At 42.0% G+C, this 13,394-nt stretch overlaps 1 pseudogene; it reads left to right on the top strand.

Annotated features, from left to right (window-relative positions):
• The window catches only part of LOC110317866, a 161,054-nt pseudogene that overhangs the window by 146,584 nt on the left and 1,076 nt on the right, over positions 1 to 13,394 (top strand).

Raw genomic sequence — 13,394 nt, forward strand, 5'->3', positions numbered from 1 at the left:
ATATATATATATATATATATATATATATATATATATATATATATATATACTTATGAATGGATAATGATATATAGTATATTTATACAGACTATTATTCAGCTATTAGGAAAAATGAAAATGTGAAATTTTCAGGTAAGTGAAATCAGAAAAAAAACCAAAACTCTTAAGTAAGGTACCCCAGATCCTAAAAGACAAATATTGTATATTCTCTCTTATATCTATGCACATAAGCTTTTACGTTTTTGATATGTGTGATATAGTCTGAATAACCATAGGTGTTAGATTCTTAGTAACAAACCAGAGAAGAGGAGAGGATCTACCATAGAGGGAGAATAGAATAGAATGTTATGGAGAAACTAGAATAGGAGAATTAAAGAAGGAGAGTGTTGGGAGAAAAGGATAAAGGGAAAAGGGGGGGGAAATGGGGAGGGCCAAACTAATGACCATTTAAAACTTTAAAAACTTTGTGTGTGCATGTGTGTGTGTGTGTGTGTGTGTGTGTGTGTGTGTGTGTGTATGAAAGGAATCTAAATGGCATCACCAAATAACAGGGGAGACAATGTTCCAACTAAACACATCATACCACCAAGTAAAACACCAAGTGCCAGAAGTGGGTTACATCTTGTTGAGTTCTGGACCAAAGGGACCCCATGGAAACTGCCAAATATCATAGGTTACTGCCAAAGCTATTGGTTCGTCTCTAAAGCTTGATGATGTGGCCCTACTGCTAAAGACATGTTTACTTATGTTATTGAACACAGAGAGCTCAAAGTGGGGTCTTATAGAAGATTCACCCATAGTAACTAGTGAGCATGCTACTAAAGGGGAATATGTAAACTATCTGGAGAGAAAGATAATCATAAATATCTCCCCTGTACATAACCTGTGACCTACCACAGTGACCTGCCTGTAAGATACACAGACATAATCATAGTACAAATGTTATACAAGTAGCCAACCACTTCCTGTTTGGTTCTAAGGCCCACACCATGACACTGCTAAAGTGGTCACGAAGCAGAGACTAGATGGGTCATGGGCCAAAGATTTAACCTACTACTATGCTAAAGGAACACAGGGGGGGAAAATGAGTCCTAATGACATACTGGGACACCCATTGATCAGAGCATCACTCAACCAACACACATTTGAGAAACTTCTGCAATAGAGGAGAACTAACCCAGAGACCCACAACTGGAAAATTTATAGAGCATGAGAAACTTTAACATATTCAGTACTAATAAGATGTTTCCATCAAACGCCTCCCATCATGGTTCAAGATCTACTCAGAAGAGCAAGCAGAAACGCTGTAATAAGCAGTGGTGGTTTGTAGGGGGAGGTATTGATTGTGTCAATAAATGAGGCAGAAGCCAATGGCTGGGCAAAGGGGAAGAGATTCGTGGTCCCAGGAGGAAGAGAGGGGGGTGAGAGGGAGGAGGCAGAGCAGGGGGTGGAGTGGAGGAAGCAGCAGACATGTAGGACTCAGGGAACCTATAGGTTGTAGCCTCCACCTTGGGTGGAGGCCAAGGAGGATGGGGCAAGATATCCTTTGTCCAGCCATTGAGTTATCTGGCTAGTTTTAAAATATTAAGACTGTCTGGTGTCTTCTATCCACGGGGACTAAGGTGGGCAAGAGAAACAGCACAGCTTGGGCGGTTGTCGGCGGCTTGGCAGAGCTGTGAGAGGATGAGGGAGCTCCAGCAAGCATGTTTTTAAAATTACACACTACAGTAGTTTATGACTCTTCCAGGCACAACAAGACTTATGTACAAAGGAACACACAGTGACCTCAAGAGCATGCACAAGAGCTGGACAGTTTCAAGCTAAATGGAGTCCCAGCATTGAGAGCGGAAGTAAACACGGGGCCCCGCCCTTAACCAAGCAACTAACTATCTGTAATTGATACCTGTTGGCAAACTGGAAACCAGTTTTCTCCAGTGGAATGCCAGTGCGTATATCATCCTCACTTCAGGGCAGGCCCCAAGTACAGTAGTAACTGGCTAACAGAATGGACTCTGATACTTTTGTGGACTTTATTTCGGCATTTTATTTATTTGTTGATTTATTTATTTACTTGTTTATTGTCTTTCCTATTGTCTTATTGATCCTTTGCTTGATTTTTATTGTTTGGTTTTGTTTGGGGGGGAATTTTTTTTTTTTTTTTGCTTGTGTTTTTGTGGGCTTCTTGGGCTTTTTCTTTTTATTGTAATTCAGCTTATTGAGTTTTATTGTTGTTGTTTGATTGGTTGTTTTGTTTATTAAGACAGAAAAAGAACCTCTTTTACAGTAAGTAGGAAAGTGAAGAGAATCTGAGAAGGATTGGGTTGGGGGAACATCATAACATATTGTATGAAATTGATCTTTCAAGAACAAAAAAAATACAGTCTACTGTAAATACTTACACTCATCCCCATAATTTTAGATCTCATATAAATAAAATCATGAACATACACAAGGAACAAATGCCAATTCTTTCTCTTCCCTGGGTGTTTCTCATATTACTGAGGCTGAAGCAGAGTTCAAAAATATTCCTTCCTCATGAGGTCAGTGAATTCTGATCAGCCAGTTGTCTCTATAAATGCTTTCTCTTACACAAGTAGTTAATTCTGTACGACAACAAAAACCAGCTTTCAATCCATCATTCAGAGGGTAGGCGAAAGTCTTCGTTGGTTAAGAGTGCTTTGAGAGATGCAGAAGTCAAAGGTTTTTTTTTTTTTTTTAAACTGGAAAATAAAAAGCCTTTCTAATGTAAAATCACCATATTTCTGTCATTTCAGCATCAGGACACAGCAAACAACTGAAATTCCTGCTTCTAATAGTGGCGATAGTTTCAAGCAGCTCAGGCATACAGAAGGATCGATTTTTAGGGCAAATGATACTCGCTATGACCACAGACTGGGACCTCATGAATCCAGTTGATGGCTTCCTTTACATGGACACCAACACCCCACCCCCAACCCCTGGATCAGCACTCTGACTTACACAGGGAAGAAGAAAGAAAAAAAAAAAAAACGCTCCCAAGGCCCACTTGAAATTCTGATTAATAGGTTGCTCAGGTACCGAGCCAAGATTTGCAAACAGGCTGCTGCTGGTGGTGCTGCTGCTTCGTCCAGAACCGTGGCTCATGAGGGATGAATGGGGCGCCCCGGCGATCGAGCTAGGAACATCACTCAGGAAGCAACTTGCAATTCAGTCTCCAGTTCATCTGTCTGCCCTCCATTTGGCACCACAGCCAGCAAGCACTCCAGCTGGGTAGCAGAACTTCAGCCAGCCCTCCTCACCTGAGCTGCCAAGCTTGGCAGTTGCCTGTTATTTGCTGCCCAGGCTCCCATGTGAAGGAAAAGGAGAAGATACGCCATGCCATGCTTCTTAGCGGTGAGGAAGATGGAAGAAGGATGAGGCTTGTTGCCTTAAGTACCATCATCTTACTTAAGGTCAGTTAGTAAGGAAAAACAGAGAAACACTCTTTGCATGAGAAGATGATCTAGCAAGGATGGAGGATGTCCTGACCCTGAGTTTTTTTTTTTTTTTTTTTTTTTTTTTTTTGCCATTTCTTCCCTCTGAAAAGCAAGCAAGGGCTTTAGCAATAGGCAGCAACCGGCAATGGTAGCAGTGAAAACAGGGACACTCTGGCCTCCCACATGCAGATCCAGCTGCCGCCTGACACTGCGGCACAAAGAACCTGGTTGAAAGGCAAAACGGTTTCAGGTTTTCCTGCTGTGGTCATTAGACATGTGAGCTGCTCTCAGAGGGTGTGTTGGGCCTGGGAAGCCAGGCACCTGTTGTCGGCAGAAACACAATACACTTATTGATTTGAGAAGGGCTGCACAGAGTAACTAGAGAGGACACACACAAAAAAAATCCAAAGTAATAAATGGACCCATTACCCAATGACGTTGCAAAGGGGAGGGGGCTCAAAAGGAGAGCCATAGATCCAGCTTACTTTATCTAAGGCAGTACAAAGCAGAAAGGATTGTTTATGGAGGTTGGAGGAAGGGCAGAGAGAGAGGAGCAAGAAAGGAAGTGCTGGTTAATAGAAATGGTGCTCTACTTCAGACCATCTGAAAGAGCCCTTCTGATTTATCTTCTCCTGAAGCTGCAGCCGCAGCGATTGAAGTGACTATAATAGCCCAGGAGAAATGTTGGTGCTATTAGATGGGTGATTGATGGAAACGCTGCCAAAACAGCTAGGGAATTTGTCAGTGTGTTTTTTTGAAGTTTGTAAATGATGACACTGGCAAAGTGTAAACAAACTCAGCTCAGCAGACACGTTGTGCGGGCCCCAAAACTGACACTTGTTTGCTGGATCTTTCCAATTAAGTATCAATTAATGGAGTGATGCACCCCCTTCTCTCAGGCCAGGGCAGCTGAGGGCTATGCAACATAGAAGCTTTGGTAAAGAAAGGAATCCAAGTAAGGGTTTTTTGGTTTGGTTTTGGTGTTTGTTTGTTTGTTTGTTTGTTTGTTTTTCAATTGATCCAAAGGAATGAGCTACCCAATTGTTGCAGGGCACCTAGCAGAAAGGCACACATTCTAGAGGCTTTTATAATGTGAAGACTCAGAATCCCATAGCACTGTGACCATTGTGTGAGCCACAAGACATTTTTAAGGTCAAGGTTATGATTGCTGCCACTCTTGTCAGCTTGTTAACTGAAAATATGATTTTTCTGTCTGATTCTCTTCCCAAAAAATATTTCTTGAAGAAAGTTTCTATGTCCACAAATCATTTCTGATTGTCACTGGGTGACAACCAGCTGTTCATTGCATTGAACTTCTCTTCAATGTTCCTTTCTCCCGCAGATTGTCTGGGTATATTGTGTTCCAGGCAGTGTGCCCACGTGATGGTCCAGAAATGAAGAGGATCCAGTGAGACCCTGGGCTCTTCCAACTGATATTCACTCAACAGATACTGACATTACATAAACGGAAAAAACAATTAGTTGTCTGTCTTAGTTACTAACGCTGTGATCAGACTCCATGACCAAAAGCAAGTTGGAGAAGAAAGGGTTTATTGGGCAAAAAAAAAAAAATCCACACTGTAGTCAATCACTGAAGGAAGCCAGCACAAAAACTCAAACAGGGTTCGAACCTGGAGGCAGGAAGTGATAGATATAGAGGCTATGGAGGGTGTCAATTACTGGCTTGCTCAGTCTGCTTTCTTATAGAACCCAGGATCACAGCCCAGGGGTGACTAATTAAGAAAATATGGAGTTCTTTCCTCATTCTAGGTTTCCTCCTCTTAGAAGCCTATAGCTTTTGTCACATTGACATAAATCTAGCCAGCACACTAGCTAATCACAGTTGTGAGGAGAACTGTGAGCAAGGACATGTGAACGGTGATGTGGGCTCAAATAAGAACTGGATAAAGGCTATGTAGGTAAAGGAAGAATTCCTTATATTTTAGTAGCATTCTAAAGCACACGTAGGAGTCAGGTTAGCGCAGGAGAGGGCAAGGAAAGGTCCATACAAATGGGATACAAAGCTAGAAGTCTCTGTCCTCAGCCCACTGAACCATAAAAAGGATGAAGTCATGAAGCACTGTTAGATTGCGTTAGGGACTTTAGCCTGTAATCTGAGTTTATATACAAGGCCATTGGAAGATCTTAGGAAGAACAATTACACATTTAAGTTATATTATAAAGATCATACTGGCTCGACAAGGCATGCCCACAAAAGCACAAAGCATGCATGTATTTTAGTAATAAGGACATTATTGCAGTGTTTCAGGTTATGGCTCATGACGGCTTAGACTAAGAATATAGCTACATTAGTGAAAATAAATCAATAGACTGAAAGGCATTGGAGAGGTAAAAACCTGCTAATTGAGAGAGTGTAGGGCGAGGGTAGGGGTGTCACTCCCTGTCGTCGACTGTTGTCTGTGGTGTAGATAGTGGTAGTGTTTTTTTGTTGTTGTTTTGTTTTTTTAAATACAGGTAAGTGTCTTCGGGGGCAGAAACAGGTCAAATAACCATTTTATAATATCCGGTTGCTGGGAAGATAGCTCACTGGGTAAAACAGTTACCACACAAGTGTGGGATCTGAGCTCATAACCCAGGACTCGAACAACACTATACCTCAGTAACCTATGTCTGTAACTCCGGCACTGCTAGAGGAAAATGGGAGGAGGAGACAAGAGAATCTTAGAAGCTTTGGAACCAATATCCTAGCATGTATAGCACTGAACAACGAGAGACCTTGTCTCAAACAAGGCACTTTCACACATGAAGTGGGGAGTGTACATGCTTGTGTACGTGCACAAACACACACATACGAACACATATATACATACACTCATGCACACATACCTGCATATTCACACATACATATTGTGCATGAATGTGTACACTAATGGATACACACACATACACACACACACACACACACACACACACACCAACCAAACACACAGAAAGAGAATAAAAGATAAAAGCCAAAATAGATTTGTGAACCAAAACCCAGGCAACTGTAAACATATATCACCAGTAGTCTGTCTTTTACTTTCTTCAAAATATCACTGTCCTAAGGCAAAACAGAAAGGAAATCTGATATCCTGCAAAAAGTCAAAATGGAAGATGCCATGCCAACTCTAATCATGATTTCAGAAGAAAAAAAACAACAAACAAACAAACAAAGCAAAACAAGAACAGTGTAATATGAAGGAACCCTAGGAAGGTAGAGTGTAACAGAGCTGGGTCCCCACAAGGGAGCAAAATCATACTTCAGGGTGTTCCGGGGAGCAGGCGTGGCGATAGGGCTGTGACCTCAGAAGAAACAAGCCTGCCAGGGGAGGCCATTGTTCAAGACAACGTTCCCACTCCTCTAGTCAGCAAACGGTGAACCGGTCTTAATTTTGTACGGGATATATTTTTAAAATACGAGTCTGCAAGAAGAAATAACCTGAAATAAGTTGTATGTTTTCTGACAAGCTAAGTCAAAATGTTTTCCTGTTTTCTTGCAAGAGATTTCACAATGAGAAATTTTAATTTAGGAAAAATATTTTTTTTCATACAAATCTGAGAACAATTTGCCTCAGTCTCCTTAGCTACTGCATCTAGCTCAAATCCTCTTCCCCACGAAGCTACTTAATTCCCAAGAGCACATCCCACAGCCCTGGCCTCCTGTGGTCACAGCCTGCTTCTGGGCCTGAACCATACCATTCCCATTACACAATGGACACAACAAGGAAGACAGGGCTGTCAAGATATTTTTATTCTCTGATGCCTCAGAGGCAGAGCTGCTTTGCAAAGGGACAGGCCAGACACATTTCCCACAAGGCACTGACTGGTGCTGAAAGTAACTTTAACTTTCTCTGTCAAAGACTCTTCCTGCAGAAATGCAAAAGGAAAATGTGTACCATTGAAACAAACTGAAAGCATGTCAGTATGATTGGCAAGCTGACTTCTCGGAAGAAGAAATAATTATTGCCTGATAATGGCAGCTTATATCAGACGTGTGAATTTTCAGGCCACCATTTGTGTCATTGTAGGCTGCCTGACATCACAGGAAGTCTTTTGTGGCTTAGGAGGCAGAACAGTGAAACAGTTTTGGCCTCATCCTTTGACGATGGCAGCCTCAGTGACAGTAGTGTAGACAACCGTCTCCCACACGTCTGTCCCTGCTTGTTCTAACCACCAGACAAAGCAAGGTAAAAAGCACGCACCTGGTGGGCCTGTAGTCACGCCATTCACCATTTTTAACTGAATAATTTTCCAAGACAGATTAATAATCATTGTTAACACAATCTATTTCAGCCAAAGAACTATGACTTGGGGGTCTCATTTTACTGGCCTCTAAAACAAAACACAAAAAGGAAAGAAATTTTAAAATAAAATAAGAAGAACTATCTTTTGCCGTCTAAATTCTGGAGGCCCTTACTGGGCATGCTCTTCTCCGCTCTTGAGTGACCTCCTTTTCTGCTCTTCTTTTCAGTTTTGTCTTAGTCAGTGTTCTATTGCTGCTAAGAGGCACCCTGATCACAGAAAATCTTCTAAAAGAGAGCATTTAGTAACTTGTGTCCTGGTTAGAGTTATCATTGCTGGGGTGAAATGCCATGACCAGAAGCAACTTGGGGAGGAACGGGGTTGATTTCACTCACAGTTCCAAATAATAACTCTTCATCAAAAGCAGTGAGGGCAAGAACCTAACGGGAGGAGCTGATACAAGGACTTAGGCACGGGGCTGCTGAGTGGCTTGCTCTGTTATAGAACCTAGGACCACCTGTGCAGGGATGGACCCACCCACAATGAGCAGGCCCTCCCCACAGATCATTAATTAAGAAAATGGCCCACATTCTTTTTTTTTCTTTTCAGTCTTTTTTTAACTTATTAATTTATTTCATTAGATATTTTCTTTATTAACATTTCAAATCCTATCCCGAAAGTTTCCCCTATACGCTCCCCCCACCCCTGCTCCCCTACCCACCCACTCCCACTTCTTGGCCCTGGCCTTCCCCTGTGCTGGGTCATATAAAGTTTGCAAGACCAAGGGGCCTCTCTTCCCAATGATGGCCAAGTAGGCCATCTTCTGCTACATATGCAGCTAGAGACACGAGCTCAGGGGGTACTGGTTAGTTCATATTGTTGATCCTCCTATAGGGTTGCAGCCCCTACAGCTCCTTGGGTACTTTCTCTAGCTCCTCCATTGGGGACCCTGTGTTCCATCCAATAGCTGACTGTGAGCATCCACTGGCATAGCCTCACAAGAGGCCACTATATCAGGGTCCCTTCAGCAGAATCTTGCTGGCATGTAATGGCCCACATTCTTACCTACCACCTAATTTTAGCGAGACATTTTTTCTCACTTGAGGCTTCCTCCTGTCTCATGACTCAAGATGACATAAACATAGCCAACTAACCCCTTGTCAACCTGACACACCACATATCACTTTTAAATTAGAACCTTTCCTTTCTCTTTTATCCCCAAGATGTCAGGTTAATATTAATCTGACAAAACACAATAACCTTAAAAGTCCCACAGTCTTTACAAACTCAAACACTTTAAAAGTTCAGCCTTTTTAAAATGTCCAATCCCTTTAAAAATTCAAAACCAACTTTTAAAAGTTTAGTCTTTCAGCTGGTGTGTCTTTAAAAATCAAAATTAAGTACTTTTTTCAAGAGGGAAGAACCAGGTCATTGTCTGAACAAAACACGAATAAACTTTAACAGTTCAACTCAATGTCCAATTATCTGGGATTTAATGACAATTTTCGGGCCTCCAACAATGGATGTGGCTCCAATTCTGACCTCTGCAGGTCACATAGTTTTTCTTCCAGACTCAGGCCAGATCCACTCCACTGCTGCTGCTGTTCTTGTTGATCATCCCCTGCTGCAGCTGGGCTCCACTTTCACCACAAGCCTCTCCTGAGCTCTCTTCAGGGACTCCAGCTTGACCACACAGTGATAAAGCTCAGTAGACCCCTTCGTACCTTTAAAACCAGTACCAGCTGAATGACTCTTCCACTACCATCTTCAGCCGCCAGCAAAAAGTAGAACCTTAGCCACTTCAGGAACACATTGTCTGTGTGCTGACTCTGAAGGAATACTTCCCAGAAGACATCACCTCAATAATGGTGGTCTCTTCTTAATCACAGCTGATTCTTAGTCCCCAGTTGACCAGCATCCATTGTCTCAGTAAAGCAAAGGTTTCATCTAGTGGTCCTAGTCTCTCATTGGAGCCAATTCACAGTTCCAGTTGACCAGACACCACAAATTAATCACACAACAGGCCCAATAGAGTTTGCTTCTCTCTGAAACAGACCTCCACCATCTGCATTGATCTCAACATTCTTATCTTGCAAGCTCCCAAAGAACAGCTCACTGAGCTCTCAACACCCAATGAATTTTCTAGTCCCAAGTTTCAAAGCCCTTCCACAATCTTCCCCCCAAACAACATACTTCTGTCACAACATTACCCCGCTCTCCTGGTACCAACTTCTGTCTTAGTCAGTGTTCTATCACTATGAAGTGACACTATGACCATAGCAAGTCTTATAAAAGAGAGCGTTTGATAGTTGCTTGCTTATGGTTCCAGTGGTTTAGTTTATTATCATCATTGCAGGAAGCATAGTAGCATCTAAGCACACATGGTGCTGGGGAAATAGCTGAGAGTTCTACAACTGAATCCATAGGCAGCAAGAAGAGAAAGCTTAACTGGACCTGGCTTGATCTTTTGGAACCTCTAAGCCCATCCACAGTAACATACTTCCTCCAGCAAGGCCACACCTACTCCAAGAAGGCCACACTTCCTAATCATTCTTAAGTAGTTCCACCCCCTGACGATGAAGCACTGAGATAAATGAACCTGAGGGGGGGCATCCTTATTCAAATCAACACAAGTTTTCTAGCTTTTTAAAAGTTTATTCTGTAGGAATGCAAAACAGTGGATATTTGAGGACAAGTACCTCACAAGGAATACTGAGGAAAGATGATGTGTATTTGTAAAAGGAATTATCCTTAATATAAATATAAGCAGTGAATTAATCTTGTGGCTATATTTCTTAACCAGCTAATTCCCCAATAACACAATAATCACAGAGACTAAGGTTTATTAAAACTGCCTTGAGGCAAATATTGAGCAATCATCACTCTGTTCTAAGCCTCCAAGCTCATCAGCTCCCTCCTAGACTATATTCCTTTCTCACTTGAAATTTTTCATCCTTTCTCCACCCCTCTCTCTTCTCCTAATGTTTTTCTCCACCTCCTCCATCTCTCCTTTTCCTCATCCTTTTTCTCCACCCCTCCTAGAACCTGAAGTCCCACCTTTTCAAAATCTAAAGCTCTGTATTGGCTCATTGGCTTTTATTGACAAAGTAGAGAATGAATGAGGAGCAACGTTTATACAAACTTGAGACAGGAGCTTCTAAGAATAAACCTAACAAATCCATGGAAGGATTGAAATAAGATATGAGGGCAGAGAAATGAGTATTTGAATAATACAAGGATAAACTTTACACAGTACACAAAACAGCATGCCTACATGTATCTCAGACAGCAGATATCCTGATCTTTACATACATGTGTTCGTCGGTATTGTGAGGGCATCTCCTTTGAACTCTTCTGTTCACACAGGCTTATCAGAGCATTGCTCACTCATTTACCTACTTCAATAAAATTCATTAATTGCTTGCTGTCCTAGGCAAGGTACAGGTTACTACCTTGCTTCAAATAAACATTTCTTCGTGTTTCCCAAAGAGTGTTTCATGTGCTGCTCTCTGAGAGAATGAAAGAGGTCTATTCCAGGTAAGGTGTGTCTCCCTAGAGTATGTAATCACATTAGCCTAGCACACAGACACTGATAACTACCTCCTCGTGTCCATTCTCTCTTTCATACATATTAATTGAGCTGATGTTGATCACAATGACAATATGACTACTTAAAGCATTCAGTTTCTCTGCTTCCCTTGCTGGTGATAATGGTCATTTAACTTAGGTTTTAGAAATCTCGTGAGAGCTCACAGTTTTCCTAAGTCAGAGCCAGGATAGAGGAGAAAAGAGAGCCTCTTTATTGTCATCATAGTGATGGTCCATCAGCTCGGGCTATCTACCTTGGGGCTTCTTGTCACATCAGAGAAGTAAACTCCTCTCTTCTTGAGGATAGTGTATTAGAATCTACTAATGCTGTTAAGCAGGCTCTATTTCTGTTCCTCCTGAGTTTACAGCCAGATTATTGTCCCAGCCTTTTCTTGTAGTGAAGATTCAGTCACAATAACAGTATGTAGAAAAAGCAGTCAGCTCCGCTGGAGCTACCTAATTTTCCTTTATGGACATTTCCTTGCTCTTTTATTTCTGCTAGCTAGAAATTGATAGACAAAGCAAACTTAGAAGCCACATGCTGGAAACACAGCTTCAATCAGTGTGGGCATCTGGCTGGTTTGTCTTGGATTTTTAAATAAAAGCTGGGGGGGGGGGGACTTACAATTCAGTTGATGGGAAATATGAACATTATTCTAAGTCCTAACATTATCCCTTTCAAAGCAGGGTATCCACCACCATCCCCACCCCACCCCACCCCACCCCCCCAAAAAAAACATCAAATAAGTATTTGGCACTGGAGTTAGCACTGGGGTGGTAGACAGCTAGAAGGCCAGAGAGCCTGTTTGTTGTAACCAAATGATTCATAAAACGGTCTGGCTTTGGGAATCTAGAAGGGAGACCAGGTGTCTAGTGCAACTAGCTCTAGGGGAAATAGTTGAAAGGAGAAACGCTAGTGTCTGTTGGCTGCTAGACACTGCTGAGGGGGAGTAATTGTGAAGGAGATTGTAGCTCAGACAGGAACCAACAAGTCTTCAGGAGAACCCCAGGATTAAAGTATTAAAGTAAGCTCAAAATTTGAGGCTTCACAGTTTGACAATGCCAGTAGCTTCCAAAGATCACCCCCTAAAACTTGAAATGAATAACATGATAAAGGCTTTGGAGTGAAAAAGTTTCACAAAAGGTCCTTTAATTTTTGGCAATCAAATGAATCAAGATGTTGTCCTTAAATCAACAGTGCAATCAAATGAATCAAGATGTTGAGTCTTCGTAGAGTTGGGAGAATTCACCCAGATGAGGACACGAGGGACCACAGCATGTGTTCAAATTGAGAATCATACCAGAGAAGGAAGATCATTATTAGCGTCTCAAACTAGCTAGGCAACCTACAGCATGAGGTTTAGTGAGGTTTCTAAGAAACTATACTCTCAAATTTAAAAAAAAAAATTCTATAAACTGGTTTTAAAAAACAACCTTCCCCACAACCAAAAGAGAAAAACAAATCACTGGTAACTATAAAGAAGTCCCAGTCCTGAGATTAAACAGGCAGGAAACAGGTTGTCAGAGCTATGTCATACCCAAACACTGCCCATTTCACCTGCACTGAGAAAATAAAGATGTCAAGCCAAGGAAGAACACCTTAAGGGCATATCAGGTGTTGTGGGGAACGGTGAACAAGGCTGCCCCCAACCCCACCCACGAGATCCCATTCAGAATATCCCAGTCCCCACAAAGGATTACTAAGTCCCTGTCCTGCTATGCTTCACATGCATGAAGACATTTGTCTTGCAACCGGACTGCTTTTCAGCCAGGGTTGTGTGTCTGACTACCAGTGGGGGAGGAGCTTTATTGTTTGTTTTCCCTTTGTTAGTTAAACAGAGCTGGAAATGTAAGGTCCCATAGGTACCCAATGACAGTAACTACTTTTTACTTATTGAAGTGATTGAAGACAACCAATGTTGTTATTAGTTTTCACAATGGAAGAAAAGCTGAGTATGGTACCTGGATAAAAATAAATAAAAGCCGGGCCTGGTGGCGCAGGCCTTTAATCCCAGCACCCGGGAGGCAGAGGCAGGCGGATTTCTGAGTTCGAGGCCAGCCTGGTCTACCAAGTGAGTTCCAGGACAGCCAGGGCTACACAGAGAAACC

Source organism: Mus pahari, chromosome 3 (assembly GCF_900095145.1).
Source record: "Mus pahari chromosome 3, PAHARI_EIJ_v1.1, whole genome shotgun sequence".
In the NCBI taxonomy this organism is placed as follows: Eukaryota; Metazoa; Chordata; class Mammalia; order Rodentia; family Muridae; genus Mus; species Mus pahari.